Genomic DNA, 19,479 nt, shown 5'->3' on the forward strand with positions numbered 1-19,479 from the left:
AGCGTGATTTGCACTAAACTACCTATTACAATCTGTAACATTTGGTGCCTGACAGGGCTGCCACTCTGTGGTCTTGGTTTGAGGAAGATTATATTCCCATAGTGGGAATGAGTGCACTCTTATAAAAGGTGGACTCGTAATCGTGATGGGCTTTTAAATGTTGCATTTTGTAGTGGCGATATGTAGCAACTTTTGTGACTGATAAAGTTTAGATTGCAATAGCTGAGTCTTGGACTGCTGGAATACTTGTTTACACTTTTTAGAATGGTGCAGTTTGTTGGCTATTTAAATTGAATAGCTAGATTTATAAATAAAGTACATTTTGTAATTTGTTTGTTGCTAATGTTGTTGGTTGAACACATCCAGTTATAGAATTTTACTTGGGTTAACATAATACTGAAGCCTCTTTATAACATGGGTCTTTATCTGCTGACTGATCTTTGGGAAGAAGCCCATGCCTTGAAGCCCCTTTCATCCTTCCTGCTGAAGTAAACTTTTGAAGTTTTGGTTGTGTTTGAACAGAAGAGACAATACCAAGAAAACGCTGTTGATAGAGACAGTCAGCTGCTTTGAGATGAGTTATGCTGCAACATGAACTTTATTTGTAGGGGACAGATAAGTTATTGCAAAAACATTTTTGTGTATAATATTTAGATCAACTATAAAGTTTAGGGAGTGTTTTTCTTTTTTGTTAGCTTAAGTAACTCCACTTTATAGTTATTTATTTAAACATGTAAATAGTAACTCTGGCACAAGGCTGTTCATGCTAAACAAAGAGACGTGATCCTGCACAGTATGCAAGAGCAACTGTAATTTCTAACATGAGGAATTTCTATATTTGTATTTAAGATTTATTTGTAACTTTTGAAATAAATTGGGCTTGTTTTTGATATTTCTTTACTCGCAATTAGTTGAATTGTTGCGTGTCACAGTATATTTTGTCTGATATGTAATAACTGTCACAATGCAGCCAAGCTTTCCCAGTACAACTAGAGACTTGTCTCTGATATCCTATTATTTATCTGTTAGGTGGCCCTCCTGTTCGTATGATTTATACAATCTTCTTTTGAGATAGAGATTCTCCAATAAATTTGCATAAGTCAAAACTGTCTTTTGTTAAATTTCACCTTTCCATTGCTGCTATTTGGTCAGAAGCAACTTATCTGAACCATTCTGCTGTTAACTGTCAGAAATGATTTAACATTGAATTTTAGTGTGTGTTGAGTAGATGAGTTGCGTTTTCTTGTAATGTCTTTCTGACTTGATGCAGTATTCTGGTAAAGGTCATCTGTTCAATGACTTTCCCAGTGAAATTCAACTTGTGGAGTAAAGTATTTTATTTTCTTAAATGGAGGACAACTGTACCGAGGTGTATTGGCTCACGTCATTTGAGACAATGCCTTGAATTATTTCCTTTTGCTTAAGTGACCTTGTGACTTGTACCCTCCACAGATGTCACTGAGTCTTGAAATGCTGGCCGATAAGTGGTTCATCAATTAACTACACTTCTATTATAGTCAGTATTTTTCTTGTCTGCATTATATGCTTTTTGTGTTCGATTGATTGCATTGACTATTTTTGTTAAATTTTGAGTAAAGAGCAGTTTTGTAAGACATTATGTAGAACTGATTTGTAACTTTGAGTTATTAAAATATTTTGGAATCATCTATCATGTCAACTTTTTAATATATTTGTTCATGGCACCTGGGTGTCGCTGGCTGGGTCAGCATTTATTGTCCATCCCTAATTGCCCATGCGAAGGTAGTGGTGAGATGCCTTCTTGAACCACTGCAGTCCATATGTTGTAGGAACACCCACAATGTGGTTAGGAAGGGAATTTTGACCCAGTGATAAAGTTCCAAGTCAGGATGGTGAGTGATTTGGAGGGGAACTTGCAGATGGTGGTGTTCCCATGAATCTGCTGCCTCTGTCCTTCTAGATGGTAGAGATTGCAGGTTTGGAAGATGCTGTTGAAGGCGCCTTGGTGAGTTGCTGCAGTGCATCTCCTAGATGGTGCACATTGCTGCCATTGGTGATGGAGAGGGTGGATGAAGTACCATTCAAGTGGGCTGCTTTGTCCTGGATGGTGTTGAACTGTTAGAGCTGCACTCATCCAGGCAAATGGAGAGTATTCCATCACACTCCTACCTGTGTCTTTTATTTTGGTGGACAGCAATGTTTGTCGTCATATTTAAAGCAAGACAATTGTTTGAAATGCCAACAGTAACAAGTGCTCAAAGTATCAAATTTTACAAACAAATTGTTACATCAACCATTTAAATGTTTGTTGCATTTTGTAGTGGCGATATGTAGCAACTTTTGTACTTGGGTAAAGTTTAGATTGTAATAGCTGAGTCTTGGACTGCTGGAATACTTGTCTACGCTTTTCAGAACCAACCATACATAACACCCCATCCTGCAATGAGTGTTTCTTCCACTGGAAAGCTTACTTGGGTAGGCAATTTTTAGGAAGTGCTTCTTCAAGTCCAGTTTTGCTTGCCTTCCCTATGGGTGTTGACAGGTAATGTATGCACTTTTTTTTTGGAGATGTACAAGAGTATCTGTTGATGATTTTCTGTATGATGATCAATCATTTGTTACATCAGGGCAAACAAATGTGAATCTGCAGCAAAAACAGAACATGTTGGAAAATCTCAGCAAAATAGGGTGGTAATAGTCAGAGATTTTAATTTTCCCAACATTGACTGGGACAGCCATAGTATTAGAGGGTTGGATGGAGAGAAATTTGTTGAGTGTATTCGGGAGGAATTTCTCATTCAGTATGTGGATGGCCCGACTAGAGAGGGGGCAAAACTTGACCTCCTCTTGGGAAATAAGGAAGGGCAGGTGACAGAAGTGTTAGTGAGGGATCACTTTGGGACCAGTGACCATATTCTATTAGTTTTAAGATAGCTATGGAGAACGATAGGTCTGGCCCAAAAGTTAAAATTCTAAATTGGGGCAAGGCCAATTTTGATGGTATCAGGCAGGAACTTTCAAAAGTTAATTGGGGGAGTCTGTGGGAAGACAAAGGGATATCTAGCAAGTGGCATGCTTTCAAAAGTGTGTTAACCAGGGTTCAGGGTAAACACATTCATCTTAGAGTGAAGGGCAAGGCTGGCAGAAGTCGGGTACCCTGGATGACTCGGGGATATTGAGGCCCTGGTCAAAAGAAGGAAGAGGCACATGACGTGCATAGGCAACTGGGATCAAGTGAATCTCTTGAAGAGTATAGGGGGTGTCGGAGTAGAGTTGAGAGAGAAATCAGGAGGGCAAAAAGGGGACAAGAAATTGTTTTGGCAGATAAGGCGAATCCAAAGAGCTTCTACAAATACATAAAGGGCGAAAGAGTAACAAGGGAGAGAGTAGGGCCTCTTAAGGATCAACAAGGTCATCTATGTGCGGATCCACAAGAGATGGGTGAGATCCTAAATGAATATTTCTCATCAGTATTTACTGTTGAGAAAAGCATGGATGTTAGGGAACTTGGGGAAATAAATAGTGATGTCTTGAGGAGTGTACATATTACAGAGAAGGAGGTGCTGGAAGTCTTAAAGCGCATCAAGGTAGATAAATCTGCGGGACCTGATGAGGTATATCCCAGGATGTTGTGGGAGGCTAGGGAGGAAATTGTGGGTCCCCTAGCAGAGATATTTGAATCATCGATAGTCACGGGTGAGATGCCTGAAGATTGGAGAGTGGCAAATGTTGTGCCTTTGTTTAAAAAGGGCTGCAGGGAAAAGCCTGGGAACTACAGACCAGTGAGCCTCCCATCTGTGGTGGGTAAATTGTTGGAAGGTATTTTGAGAGACAGGATCTACAGGCATTCAGAGATGCAAGAACTGATTACGGACAGTCAGCATGGCTTTGAGTGGAAAATCACGTCTCACAAATTTGATTGAGTTTTTTGAAGGGATAACCAAGAAGGTAGATGAGGGCAGTGCAGTTGATGTTGTTTACATGGACTTTAGCAAGGCCTTTGACAAGGTACCGCATGGTAGGTTGTTGCAGAAAGTTAAATCTCATGGGATCCAGGGTGAGGTATCTAAATGGATACAAAATTGGCTTCTTGACAGAAGCCAGAGGGTGGCTGTAGAGAGTTGTTTTTCAAATTGGAGGCCTGCGACCAGCGGTGTGCCTCAGGGATCAGTGCTGGGCCCACTGTTATTTGTCATTTATATTAATGATTTGGATGAGAATATAGGGGGCATGGTTAGTAAGTTTGCAGATGACACCAAGATTGGTGGCATAGTGGACAGTGAAGAAAGTTATCTCCAATTGCAACGGGATCTTGATCAATTGGGCCAGTGGGCTGACGAATGGCAGATGGAGTTTAATTTAGACAAATGCGAGGTGATGCATTTTGGTAGATTGAACCAGGGCAGGACTTACTCAGTTAATGGTAGAGAGTTGGGGAGAGTTACAGAACAAAGAGATCTAGGGGTACATGTTCATAGCTCCTTGAAAGTGGAGTCACAGGTGGACAGAGTGGTGAAGAAGGCATTCGACATGCTTGGTTTCATCGGTCAGAACATTGAATACAGGAGTTGGGACGTCTTGTTGAAGTTGTACAAGACATTGGAAAGGCCACACTTGGAATACTGTGTGCAATTCTAGTCACCCTATTATAGAAAGGATATTATTAAACTAGAAAGAGTGCAGAAAAGATTTACTAGGATGCTACCGGGACTTGATGGATTGAGTTATAAGGAGAGGCTGAATAGACTGGGACTTTTTTCTCTGGAGCGTAGGAGGCTGAGGGGTGACGTTTTATAGAGGTCTATAAAATAATGAGGGGCATAGACAAGGTAGATAGTCAATATCTTTTCCCAAAGGTAGGGGAGTCTGAAACTAGAGGACATAGGTTTGAGGGGAGAGATACAAAAGTGTCCAGAGAGGCAATTTTTTCACAGAGGGTGGTGAGTCTCTAACAAGCTGCCAGAGGTAGTATAGTTACATGGGTAAGATGGGTATAGAGGGATATAGATCAAACGCGGACAATTGGGACTAGCTTAGGGGTTAAAAAAGGGGTGGCATGGACAAGTTGGGCCGAAGGGCCTGTTTCCATGCTGTAAACCTGTGGAGAGAGAAGAGAGCAAATGTTTTGAGTACAATCATCCGGACTCTAAACATTAACTCTGTCCTCTCTCCACAGATGCTGTCAGAGCTGCTGAGATTTTCCAGCATTTTCTGTTTCAAATTCCAGCATCCACAGTAATTTTGTTTACCTTAGTGACTCTGCAGCATGTTGGTACATTTAATCTGGGTGGCATGCAAGTGAAATAACTTTCAAACCTGTTTTGAATGTTGGGAACTTGTCATTCTGAAGCACTATTGTCGCAAGAATGGAAAAGGAGGAAGGAGAATGATCTTGTCCTTTCAAGCAACAGACAACACTCTTGGTCTTTTTTTTAAACAAGAAAAGGGTTTGCTATCATATACATGAAAATAATAATTGGTGGTTGCAGCTAAATTATTTTAGAATGTATTCCTTGGAATTTTCAACACCTTCCGTTCTCTGATTGGGTTGCACAACATACTGGTTTATAAAGAAATGTAACAGGAGTTTATAGTGTGCATGTAACCAATTTGCCCTATTTTTGTGTGGGTTTGCATAATTTGTGTACTTCACTCTCCAGTCATCTATCTAAAATAAGAACAGAAAATGCTGCAAAATACTTGGATCAGGTGGTATTTGTGAAGAGAGAAACTGAGTTAACATTTCAGGTTGATAACTGTTGAAAATTGCTGTCTTTGTTGGATTCCAGTAACTTCCCTAGAATTTGACAAACTAACAGGTCTTATAATTGCCTGTTTCCCCACCCCCTCTCATAATGGGATAATATTTGCAATTTTCTAATCCAAAAAGCACAATCTCTGAATCTAAAGAGCTTTGAAAAATTCTGAATAATGCACCTGTAATTTCTGCTCATTTCATTTAATACTCTGGGGTGAAAACCACCAGGTCCTAGAGATTTTTTTTCCTGAGTTTTCACTTTGTTCACTCCTCTGGGTTGGCCTGGTGGATCATTCTGTTCAGAAGCAGTTGTAGGATGGGTTTTGGCCTGGTCAGCAATGTCCACGCTGCATGAAAGAATAAAAAATGCAGAGGGACCTTGTATATAACTTCTCACAGGTGACAGGACAGGTTGAGACAGTGATTAATAAAACATACAGCATCCTAAGCGTTCATAATAGGGGCATAGAGTACAAAAGCAAGGCAGCCTTGTTAAATTTGTATAGACCAGTGGTTCAGCCTCAACTGGAGTATTGTGTCCAGTTCTGGGTGCCACGCTTTAGGGAAGATGTGAAGGCAGTGGAGAATGGTCCCAGCGAAGAGGAACTTCAGTTCGGAGTGAAAAGTTTGGGACGGTTTGCCGTGGAGAAGGGAAGGTTGAGAGGAGATTTGATAAAGGGTATTTAAAATCATGAGGGGTCTGGATGAAGAAAAACTGTTCCTGTTTCCATGTTGACCCCCATGTACCTGGACATTCTCTCTTTCACCTCCTTCCATCGGGAAAAAGATACAAAAGTCTGAGATCACATACAAACCAACTCAAGAACAGCTTCTTCCCTGCTGCCATCAGACTTTTGAATGGACCCATCTTGCATTAAGTTGATCTTTCTCTACACCCTAGCTATGACTGTAACACTACATTCTGCATTCTCTCCTTTCCTTCTCTATGAACGGTATGCTTTGTATAGTGTACAAGAAACAATACTTTTCACTGTACACTAATACATGTGACAATAAATCAAATCTTGGTGGAAGATTGCGTACAAGAGGATGTAGATGTAAGGTAATTGGCAAAAGAAGCAGTGGTGACATAGGGAAAAACTTTTCACATGACAAGTGGGTAGAATCTGGAATGCACTGTCCGAGTGTGGTGGTGGTAGGTTCAAATGAGGCATTCATAAGGGAATTGGATTGTTATCTGAAAAGGAAGAATGTCCAGGGTTACGGGAAGAAAGCAGGGGAGGGGTATAGAATCATAGAAACCCTACAGTGCAGAAGGAGGCCATTCGGCCCATCGAGTCTGCACCGACCACAATCCCACCCAGGCCCTACCCCCACAGGGTACTAGGTGAATTTCTCCTACAGACAGCCAGTGCAGACATGACTGGTTGAATAAGCCTCTTCTGTGATACTGTTCTTTGGACTGTTCGTTTATTTATTAGTTCAATGTTAAGGATTTTATGACCAGCATGTACCTCTACAAAAATGCTGGTCCTAGTGCAAACAGAAGTAGCCACAAACAGTGCCATAACTTCAGTAGACTGTTTCAATGTATAACCAATAAAATATTCCTTCAAAATAGATATTTTAAAATTATGGCTGGAATTCTCTGACCTCGCTCAGAGCTGGACTTCTCCAGTCCAGCTACAGTGAATGGAGTTTTGGCTGAGCGCCAGATTTTCCGTTCTTGGTGGCAGGGTGTACGACATTGGAGAATTCCGGCCAATATTTTTAAAAAAACTATGTTCCTCATGGCTTTTATTTTGAAGGAGTTGGGAAAGAGGAGCAAGAACTTGTAAAATAAAGTTTATTTATTAGTCGCAAGTAAGGCTTGCATTAACGCTGCAATGAAGTTACTGTGAAATTCCCCTAAGTCGCCACACTCCGGCACCTGTTCGGGTCAATGCACCTAACCAGTATGTCTTTCAGACTGTGGGAGGAAACTGGAGCACCCGGAGGAAACCCACGCAGACACAGGGGAGAACGTGCAAACTCCACACAGACAGTGACCCAAGTCGGGAATCGAACCTGGGTCCCTGGCGCTGTGAGGCAGCAGTGCCAACCACTGTACCATCGTACCCGTGTGGCTGATGAACTCACGTGAGAAGTGACAACGTTCACACATTGCATTAAACACTTGTTCCTCATCCCTCTTTCTTAGTGCATATTGTTCTATTATGTATTTACAAACTTAGCCAAATGGATTTGATCAAAGCGCAAGCAAAAGGTTATTTTGAGACTTGAGGTTTACGTGTTGATGCTATGTGATTGTGATAGGATAATCATAATGTTTGGTAAACTACTTCTCCAATTGTTGGAATCTGAAATAGTGAACTTCAGCTACTGTCTGGTCTACAACAAGCGATACGATGGAACTCGTGGCTCAACAGGTTTATCTGGCGAGTAGTTGAACCTTGTATTCCATGAAGGTATAATGTCTGCTCTGAGTTAGCTGATCACCGATGTGGCGATAAGGATAATTACAGTTAGTGTGTGTGTGTGATAATGTCAGTTGAAGTTAGCATGTGGTTGTGTTGTCTGTTGTTGAAATAAGCTGCTAACTCCTATATTTGAGATTATCTGAATTGACTCTTGATTTACTGACTGGTGCTCATGGAACCCCAGCATTGTGTTCATGCCTTCAGGAAGAGAGAGGTGGGGTAGAGAAAGTTGCATGACTGTCTTAAATGTTTTAGATTTGCCAACTTCTTGGTTGAAATGTTGCACCGCCACAATTATAAGTGATATGTTAGTGCAGCAAAATATGCAAGTTTTGTGGCTTGGTGACAGTTGGACACTATCTAAACTTTTTTATTTCCCCTTGCTGTCTACTTTATGGTTGGATTATGGTTACTGCCAGCATTTCTGTCCCTCATTGGAGTAACTATCCTTCAGGAGAGTTCAGATATCAGCAGACCAATTGACTGGTGTCTGATTCTAGGGGTGTTGGGTTTTGTTCACCATTTAGGTGTGTGTATATAAAGGTTGGTGCCGAGTATTTGGTGGTTGCTGGAGATGCGCAATATTCTCTATAGTCCTAGTTTTTCTTCCCACACCCTGCCAGTCTTTCAACATAACTAGCCTTTCAGCCCTGGTATAATCCAATTTATAATGGAGCTTTTGTATGCCTTAGCACCTTTTTCTATTATGGGAAGTGGATACCCCAAACTATGCACAAGATCTGTGCATCTGGACTTGTTGAACTTTGTTCATTCTTTTGTTGGGTACTAGCGCTGATTGAGATAGTAGCACTCTTGCCTCTGAGTCAGAGGTCATGGGCTAAAATCCCACTCCAGAGACTACAGCATGTAATTTAGGCTGACTCTCTTGTATTGGGAGAGTGCTGAGCTGTCCAAGACATTATCTTTCAAATGAGATGTTAAACTGAACCTGAGTCAATGTAAAAGATCTCATAGCACTATTCAAGTTGTTGTGGTGGTCTTGCCAATGATTATCCCTCAACCAATGCCACAAACAACAGATTATCTAATAACTTATTTAATTGCTGTTTGTGGGAGGGGGTATATGGAAGATGTTTGTGAGGGCTGGTACCCTTGATCTCCTGCCAAGCCACAGACCCATATCAAAAGGGGTGTGGGTAGGGGAAACTAGGTGACTCACAACTCTCCAGCTCTCACTTATGACTCCCAAGTAACTATGCACACCAGTGGCCACAACCCAAGATCTCAACTGGGCAATCGTGCAAAACTAAGCAAGGTTCTACTACTACCTCTGGCAGCCTGGTTCGAGAAGCCAATTCTACCAGAAAACTACCAGCGAACCAAAATCTTGCAATAATTGCAACATCTACATTTGACCACATCCAAGAAACCAGCTAACCAAAATCAGCCACATTTAAAATCTACGCCTCAAGGACAATCAAAGGACATTGAACTGTATATTCTTTTACCTTTTTTATTGGATTCTAACTTTTTTTCCTGATGTGTGTGCCCTAATTACTGCATGAGGGACAAATGCTTGATGTCACGTTTTATTTTTTTTCAGTGTTTAATAAATTTGCTTGCTCTTTGACTCAGAAAACCTTGTTTGATTGGCTCCTTGTTGCTCACAGCTTAAATAGTTAAATACATTTTGATTTGGAAAAGGCATATCCTCCTGAGAAAGAAACTTAAACCTTTGTTGTGACCGAGGAGGTGAAATTGAGGGGAACCAGTTCACCCTTTCTCACCTGATTGTAACAAATGACATCAAGAAAAGTGTGTCAGTATTTTGGTCATTTGATCAGAGCTGAAAAGCTACAGAGATCTCTTCGAGAGGACAAAATGAAGAGCAGCAAAAGAGGGGTCAACCCAGGCATAGTTGGATGATGGGCGTCATTGAGTGGTCATGGACGAGTTACAGTGCATGGGTGAGGATGGTGCAAGACAGATTAGTGTGGCATATCATGAAGCAGGTCTTCTGGTCGGATTAGCTACAAGCAGCAGCAGTGTGTAGGACCTTGCTGTGTGCTACTTGGCTGCTGTGTTTCCTACATTAAAACTGTGACTACATTTCAATGTATTTCATTCGCTGTAAGTGCTTTTTTCGCTCATCTTCAGGTCGTGAAAGGCATTATATAAATGTGAGCGCTTTCCTTTTTTATTGAGAATTTTACCATTTGCATTATATTTCCATTCTCTGTTCTTTTTCAAAAGTAAAATTTACTCTGCATTGCATTAGCCACATTTTCTCTCTGTATTGCATTAGCCACACATCTGCTCATTCCCCCAACCTATCTTCTGCATTTGTGCTTTGTCACCCTAATTTGGTGATGTTAGTAAATCAAATCATATACGCATCTAGATAGCAAGGTCCCAACGCATTCCTGGAGTGTACCAACTGCTACATTTTGCCAATTTGAGAAACTTCCATTACTGAAACCAATGTGTGATAGTCAGTGTCGGCAAGCTTTCTGAATGTGGCATCTGGACACCGGGTGCATCACAGAACCATATTGTGCCCTCATCTAGCATCCAGATGAGCACTTTTTTTGGGGGGGGGTTCTTTGTAAGATTGGCAGAGGTATTTATTCCCAATTAAACTTTATGATTGAACAAATGAGTCCGTAGTAGGGACTTGTTGGCATTCCAAGTGAGATTTGAAACATTGCTCAACTATAATTCAGAGCGTTATTGATTGTTTTTAATTTTAATTATTCCTCTCACCAAGAAAAACAGGTAATTTTCTTGCTATGATCAAAAAGCCCAAACCGTCTTGACGTGTTGATGTAATTTAAGAACATTGAACATAGAACAGTACAGCACAGTACAGGCCCTTCGGCCCTCGATGTTGTGCCGAGCTTTGTCCGAAACCAAGATCAAGCTATCCCACTCCCTATCATTCTGGTGTGCTCCATGTGCCTATCCAATAACCGCTTGAAAGTTCCTAAAGTGTCCGACTCCACTATCACAGCAGGCAGTCCATTCCACACCCCAACCACTCTGAGTAAAGAACCTACCTCGTACATCCCTCCTATATCTTCCACCACAAACCTTATAGTTATGCCCCCTAGTAACAGCTACATCCACCCGAGGAAATAGTCTGAACGTCCACTCTATCTATCCCCCTCATCATCTTATAAACCTCTATTAAGTCGCCTTTCATCCTCCTCCGCTCTAAAGAGAAAAGCCCTAGCTCCCTCAACCTTTCCTCATAAGACCTACCCTCCAAACCAGGCAGCATCCTGGTAAATCTCCTCTGCACTCTCTCCAATGCTTCCACATCCTTCTTACAGTGAGGTGACCAGAACTGCACACAATATTCCAAATGTGGTCTCACCAAGGTCCTGTACAGTTGCAGCATAACCTCACGGCTCTTAAACTCAAACTCCCTGTTAATAAACGCTAACACACTATAGGCCGCCTTCATGGCTCTATCCACTTGAGTGGCAACCTTCAGAGATCTGTGGATTTGAACTCCAAGATCTCTCTGTTCCTCCACATTCCTCAGAACCCTGCCGTTGACCCTGTAATCCACATTCAAATTTGTCCTACCAAAATGAATCACCTCGCACTCAGAACATAGAATAGAACACAGAAAAGCTACAGCACAAACAGGCCCTTCGGCCCACAAGTTGCGCCGAACAATTTCCTTACCTTCTAGGCTCATCTATAACCCTCTATCTTACTAACCTCCATGAACCTATCCAAAAGTCTCTTAAAAGACTCAATCAAATCCGCTTCCACCACCGGCAGCCGATTCCGCGCACCCACCACCCTCTGAGTGAAAAACTTACCCCTAACATCTCCTCTATACCTACTCCCCAGCACCCTAAACCTGTGGCCTCTCGTGACAACCATTTCAGCCCTGGGTAAAAGCCTCTGAGAATCCACTCTATCAATACCTCTCAACATCTTATACACCTCTATCAGGTGAAAATTTTCCATCCACCACCACCCTCTGTCTTCTATGAAATACAGTAAAAAGTCTCACAACACCAGGTTAAAGTCCAACAGGTTTATTTGGTAGCAAATACCATAAGCTTTCGGAGCACTGCTCCTTCGTCAGATGGAGTGGAAATCTGCTCTCAAACAGTGCAAACAGACAGAATCAAGTTGCAGAATACTGATTAGAATGCGAATCCTACAGCCAGCCAGGTCTTAAATGTACAGACAATGTGGGTGGAGGGAACATTAAACACAGGTTAAAGAGATGTGTATTGTCTCCAGACAGAACAGCTAGTGAAATTCTGCAAGTCCAGGAGGCAAGCTGTGGGGGTTACTGATAATGTGACATAAATCCAACATCCCGGTTTAGGCCGTCCTCATGTGAGCGGAACTTGGCTATCAGTTTCTGCTCAGCGACTCTGCGCTGTCGTGTGTTGTGAAGGCCGCCTTGGAGCGGTGTTCATTCATCCGTTGTCGTAGCGTCTGCATGGTTTCCCCAATGTACCATGCCTCAGGACATCCTTTCCTGCAGCGTATCAGGTAGACAACGTTGGCTGTTGGATCAAAACCTTTGATCCGGACCTTCAAAACACCCTCCGTGCTCTCATCCCACGTACTCCACACGTTGGAGATCTCTACTGCCTCCCAAAGATACACAGGGCAAACACACCCGGCCGTCCCATCGTTTCAGGCAATGGAACCCTGTGCGAGAACCTCTCCGGCTACGTCGCGGGCATCCTGAAACCCATTGTACAAAGAACCCCCAGCTTTTGTCGTGACACTACAGACTTCCTACAGAAACTCAGCACACATGGAGCAGTTGAACCAGGAGCACTCCTCGTCACAATGGATGTCTCGGCACTCTACACCAGCATCCCCCACGAGGATGGCATTGCTGCAACGGCCTCAGTACTCAATGCCGTCAACTGCCAGTTTCCAGATGCAATTTTACAACTCATCCGCTTCATCCTGGACCACAATGTCTTCACCTTCAACAACCAGTTCTTCATCCAGACACACGGAACAGCCATGGGGACCAAATTCGCACCTCAATATGCCAACATCTTCATGCACAGGTTCGAACAAGACGTCTTCACCGCACAGGACCTTCAACCGATGCTATACACTAGGTACATCGATATTTTCTTCCTTTGGAGTCATGGTGAGCAATCACTGAAACAACTATATGATGACATCAACAAGTTCCATCCCACCATCAGACTCACCATGGACTACTCTCCGGAATCGGTTGCATTCTTGGACACACGCATCTCCATTAAGGACGGTCACCTCAGCACCTCACTGTACCGCAAGCCCACGGATAACCTCATGATGCTCCACTTCTCCAGCTTCCACCCTGAACACGTTAAAGAAGCCATCCCCCACAGACAAGCCCTCCGAATACACAGGATCTGCTTGGATGAGGAGGATCGCAACAGACACCTCCAGACGCTGAAAGATGCCCTCATAAGAACAGGATATGGCGCTCGACTCATCGATCAACAGTTCCAATGCGCCACAGCGAAAAACAGCACCGACCTCCTCAGAAGACAAACACGGGACACGGTGGACAGAGTACCCTTCGTCGTCCAGTACTTCCCCGGAGTGGAGAAGCTACGGCATCTCCTCCGGAGCCTTCAACATGTCATTGATGAAGACGAACATCTCGCCAAGGCCATCCCCACACCCCCACTTCTTGCCTGCAAACAACCACGCAACCTCAAACAGACCATTGTCCGCAGCAAACTACCCAGCCTTCAGGAGAACAGTGACCACGACACCACACAACCCTGCCACAGCAACCTCTGCAAGACGTGCCGGATCATCGACACGGATGCCATCATCTCACGTGAGAACACCATCTACCAGGTACACAGTACCTACTCTTGCAACTCGGCCAACGTTGTCTACCTGATACGCTGCAGGAAAGGATGTCCCGAGGCATGGTACATTGGGGAAACCATGCAGACGCTACGACAACGGATGAATGAACACCGCTCGACAATCACCAGGCAAGACTGTTCTCTTCCTGTGGGGGAGCACTTCAGCAGTCACGGGCATTCAGCCTTGGATCTTCAGGTAAGCGTTCTCCAAGGCGGCCTTCACAACACACGACAGCGCAGAGTCGCTGAGCAGAAACTGATAGCCAAGTTCTGCACACATGAGGACGGCCTAAACCGGGATGTTGGATTTATGTCACATTATCAGTAACCCCCACAGCTTACCTCCTGGACTTGCAGAATTTCACTAGCTGTTCTGTCTGGAGACAATACACATCTCTTTAACCTGTGTTTAATGTTCCCTCCACCCACATTGTCTGTACATTTAAGACCTGGCTGGCTGTAGGATTCGCATTCTAATCAGTATTCTGCAACTTGATTCTGTCTGTTTGCACTGTTTGAGAGCAGATTTCCACTCCATCTGACGAAGGAGCAGTGCTCCGAAAGCTTATGGTATTTGCTACCAAATAAACCTGTTGGACTTTAACCTGGTGTTGTGAGACTTCTTACTGTGTTCACCCCAGTCCAACGCCGGCATCTCCACTTCTATGAGATAGCCAGTTACTTATCCAATTGGCCAAATTTCCCACTATCCCACACCTCCTTACTTTCTTCATGAGCCGACCATGGGGAACCTTATCAAACACCTTACTAAAATCCACGTATACGACATCAACTGCTCTACCTTCATCTACACACTTAGTTACCTCCTCAAAGAATTCAATCAAATTTGTGAGGCAAGACTTACCCTTCACAAATCCATGTTGACTATCCCGGATTAAGCTGCATCTTTCCAAATGGTCATAAATCCTATCCCTCAGGACCTTTTCCATTAACTTACCGACCTCCGAAGTAAGACTAACCGGCCTATAATTACCAGGGTCATTCCTATTTCCTTTCTTGAACAGAGGAACAACATTCGCCACTCTCCAGTCCTCTGGCACTATCCCCGTGGACAGTGAGGACCCAAAGATCAAAGCCAAAGGCTCTGCAATCTCATCCCTTGCCTCCCAAAGAATCCTAGGATATATCCCATCTGGCCCAGGGGACTTATCGACCCTCAGGTTTTTCAAAATTGCGAATACATCTGCCCTCAGAACATCTACCTCCTCCAGCCTATCAGTCTGTATCACACTCTCATCCTCAAAAAATTTATTAAGATGTTTTACCTGATTTAAGTAAACTTGTACCACATCTCCCTTTGAACTGATAAATATACATAAGTTGATTCTTTCATCCTTTTTGAGTTGACATCTGCATAGGGGAATGGCCTTCTGTCTGACTAGTGAAAAGCTGTAGCTGAATTCAGCAGCCATGAAAATCAACATAAAATAGCTCCTGCAACATATCGGGCGGCACGGTAGCACAGTGGTTAGCACTGCTGCTTCACAGCTCCAGGGACCCAGGTTCGATTCCTGGCTTGGGTCACTGACTGTGTGGAGTTTGCACATTCTCCTCGTGTCTGCGTGGGTTTCCTCCGGGTGCTCCGGTTTCCTCCCACAGTCCAAAGATGTGCAGGTTAGGCTGATTGGCCATGCTAAAAATTGCCCCTTAGAGTCCTGAGATGCGTGAATTAGCGGGTAAATATGTAGGGATATGGGGGTAGGGCCTGGGTGGGATTGTGGTCGGTGCAGACTCGATGGGCTGAATGGCCTCCTTCTGCACTGTAGGGTTTCTATGATTCTTTCTATGATCTTAGTGACCAGACCCAATTTGAGCAGTTTTTTAATGGTCTTAAATACGTCTTAAAGCAATTTTCCCCATTTGAATAGTGTCTGCACAATTTCTGGCCAAGAGGGTTGGCAGCACAGATGGTTTGTTGTCTAGTAGAGGGAGGGGGCTGAATAACTTACTGTACTTTATTCAAGTATGCGAATGAAAGAGCACTGCTTACATTTCTTTATCTTTGTGCTCTTCTCCTCCCTCTTCCTCCCACCTCAGCTCATTCCCCTATAAGCAACTGACTACATGGGGATTGTAGTAATTTGTGTAAGAAACTGCAGCCACAAACCTGTATCCTTCCATCCTGATAGATTGGATGCGGGTGTCGCAGGCAAGGCCAGCATTTGTTGCCCATCCCTAATTGCTTTTGAGCCGAGTGGCTTGCTAGGTCATTTCAGAGGGCAGTTAGGAGTCAACCACATGGCCTTGGGTCTGGAGTCACATGTAGGTCAGACCAGGTAAGGATGACAGATTTCCTTCCCTGAAGGGCATTAGTGAACCAGATGTTTTTTTTAGAAAGCTAGTCTCAGTAATTGATAGGTGTCTTGGTCACCATTACTGAGACCAGCTTTCTATTCCAGATTTAAACCTAATACCTTCAACATTAAAGAAGAAGAATAGTGGTTTTCCTCCTCAGTTGGGTAGTAGTTACTGCCTTGGCTGGACTTTAACCTGGTGTTGTGAGACTTCTTACTGTTTTAAAATATCTAGACCAGTTGGGTTTCCACATTCCATGCCTTATCTCTGTTAGCTTAGCTCCTCATCCAAGGCCCAAGGTAAGTGTGGAAATACTGCAATTGGTATAGGCATATCTGGACTAGGGAGAGAAGAAAAAAATCAGCCAGTGTTCTTACCCCAGGTTGCTATCAAGTGACACCTGCTGGAAATTGTGGATGTGTTGATGGCAGCCGAGGGCAGGATAGCTTCGCTACAAAGAGTCACTGCCTTTACTCATGCATGATAAATAGCTGTTTTGGTGAGATGTCTGAGGCTGCTGGTGCATGTGGAAGCATATCCTAATTTAAGTAAGTGCCTTCAGAGAGGTGGGTGGGGATTTAAGGTATGACCAAGATGGTTTTCCTTTGGGAAAGGGGAAGGGTCAGCTCGCTATGTGCAGTGAACCATCACCATACTTGATTTGCTAAATTAACTGCTGAGTTAAGTACAATGTTTGTTTTTCTTAATGTGGAGCGGTTACTCTTTTTCCCTTGAAAACGCACCTTACTTAGGCCCAAAGAACTTGGGCTTGGATCCTGGACTGGAAATGGATAATATCCCAGCACTACTATTCCAAGAACCACTTAACATAAAAGCTGTACCTACTACTTTGTGCAGTCTGTTGAAAGAATGAAATGTACGCAGATGTTTTTATATTTGCAAAGAAAACTGCTGGGGCACCATATGTGTTATAGTGATCAAGGACGTGTATTTTGCATTAAATGAATTACACAAATTAATTTTAAAAATATTTTCTGTAATAATACCATGTACAGCTATCTCGTGAAAATCACATTGTATTTACTACATGTTTTGTATTGATGCTGGAGAACTAAGGAGTGCCCTCTGAGTATAATTCTCCATTTTAACTTGCTGGTAGCGATTGTGGTGTGTCCATTAGAGGGCAATATAAAGAAGTTGCTTACTTATCAACTGTCTCAAACTGCTCTTTTTGGAACCCAGGTAAGTTGGGTCATGGATACTGTTGAAGGTGATTTGTTTGGCATCATTAACGCTTTTTAATGTGGGTCTCCTGAAATTGATACTGTCAAGCTGGTGATCTTTCAAGATAGTCTTGAATGGCTGTAATTTGCATGCAAATTTATAATGTTCACTGCCATTTTTTTCCACCCCCTTTTTCTGAAATCTGGCTCCATGAGTTAAGAACCAGGATCATAAGTGGAGGACTTGCTCATACTGGGAAAATGTTACTGTGAAAATGTTAGTATCGTCATGGTAACACCAATAAAATGATTCAACAGGGCAGCATCTTTATTTGGTTTTGTTATGCATAAATACTGGGGCAATTGTGTGTCATTCATCATTTAAATTTGAAGTTTTAGAAATTGATGATTTGGAACCTGCAGAATGATACAAGTGTTTATCTTCCCACTAGTTAATTTTATTGGGAAAACAATACTGCTGCAAGTCCAGACATTTATTGATGCAAAAAAGGAAAATGGAATGTTAAATTGTTCATATTTCTTTAAAAAAACGCATTTGAATAAAGGAGTTTCTCATTAGCAGGTAACAGCTTTGCAATTCACGGATACATTTATGTGTAACTGTATTATGGGTTGGAGTGCAATCAGCCAGGACATAGTCTTTCAGAGTTATGTTGAAGGAATTAAGGGAAATTTGGTATTCCTTCAATGAAAGTTCCAATCTAGTTTAAGCTTTTAGTTTACAAAGCTGCTTTTATATAGAGTTGAGAATGTTAGTGCCTTTGGGTCTTTGACTGACTCAGAAAGGCTGGTGGTTGGGATGACCTTTTTAAGATGGGCTTCCTATCATGGCTGGGTGTAGCAAATACATCAAAATTATTTTGGGAGTGGTACTTTATCGTACTGCTGTTGTTATAATGTAAAATATAACTTAAGATGTTTGTCCAAATAAGTAAGTAAGTTTACTTATTAGTCACAAGTAGCTTACATTCACACTGCAATGAAGTTATTGTGAAAATCCCCCAGTCGCCACACTCCGGTGCCTGTTCGGGTACACTGAGGGAAAATTTAGCATAGCCAATGCACCTAACCAGCATGTCTTTAGACTGTGGGAGGAAACCGGAGCACCCGGAGGAAACCCACGCAGACACGGGGAGAACGTGCAGACTCCACACAGACAGTGACCCGAGCTGGGAATTGAACTCAGGTCCCTGGCGCTGTGAGGCAGCAGTGCTAACCACTGTGCCACCATGCCACCCCAAATAGTGACCCTTTATGGGATGGAACTATGCCACATACAGCAGAAGGGCTTCCTCTAGTTCATGTGCAAGATCAAGGTCAAAGCTGTGAGAGATGGATTTGTGGCCAAAAGGACAAACAGTTGCACAGAGGAAGAGCTCCATCTTAAGACCAATCTGTTGCTGAATATATCCTGAAGAGAGGAAGTCTGTCTCATGGCAGGCACACCTGTGCTAAGTCTGTCTGTCATATGAGGACCTGGTTTTAAGCAATTTGTCATAGTAAGCCTGGTCTATGGCACTATACATTGATATTGAGATGACTACATGTCATGATTTGTTCCGCATCTGACCTTCCACCATCTTTGGCAGATATCTCATGACGTCCTAGAGGCCAGGTATGAAAATGTGGGTATGTAACCAAGGTTTGGTGCTTACCATGATTGGATTGCATGGAGGCAAGTAGCAACTGATGTTACGCACCTCCATCTTGTAGAACCAATATTCAATGGGGTAGGGTGTGTGTTCATCCTGTGGTTAGGAAAATGGCAGCAATACATTCACATTTTTTGGTAAATTGTGCTGTCTATGAGTTCCTCATATCTGCTGTCTACCTTTATCAGTTATCTAATTTTCTTTGACAGGAGTTGATTCCAGGCTGACTGAGCTGGTGGTGGAAATGAGATACACAGAATTATCATTGGACTGCAGTTCTCCCTCCAAACAGCCACACAA

General features: G+C 42.9%; 1 long non-coding RNA gene across 1 annotated transcript; it reads right to left on the minus strand.

The window, feature by feature from the left end:
• Nucleotides 1–581: 581 nt before the first annotated feature.
• LOC144481824 (uncharacterized) lies at nt 582–19,214 on the minus strand. The gene is made up of 3 exons (XR_013495787.1): nt 19,183–19,214; nt 5,917–6,084; nt 582–2,623 (listed from the first exon to the last, which is right to left on the minus strand). It is a non-coding gene; the product is annotated as an uncharacterized LOC144481824 (long non-coding RNA).
• Nucleotides 19,215–19,479: the final 265 nt, after the last annotated feature.

Source organism: Mustelus asterias, chromosome X, assembly GCF_964213995.1.
Source record: "Mustelus asterias chromosome X, sMusAst1.hap1.1, whole genome shotgun sequence".
NCBI lineage: Eukaryota > Metazoa > Chordata > Chondrichthyes > Carcharhiniformes > Triakidae > Mustelus > Mustelus asterias.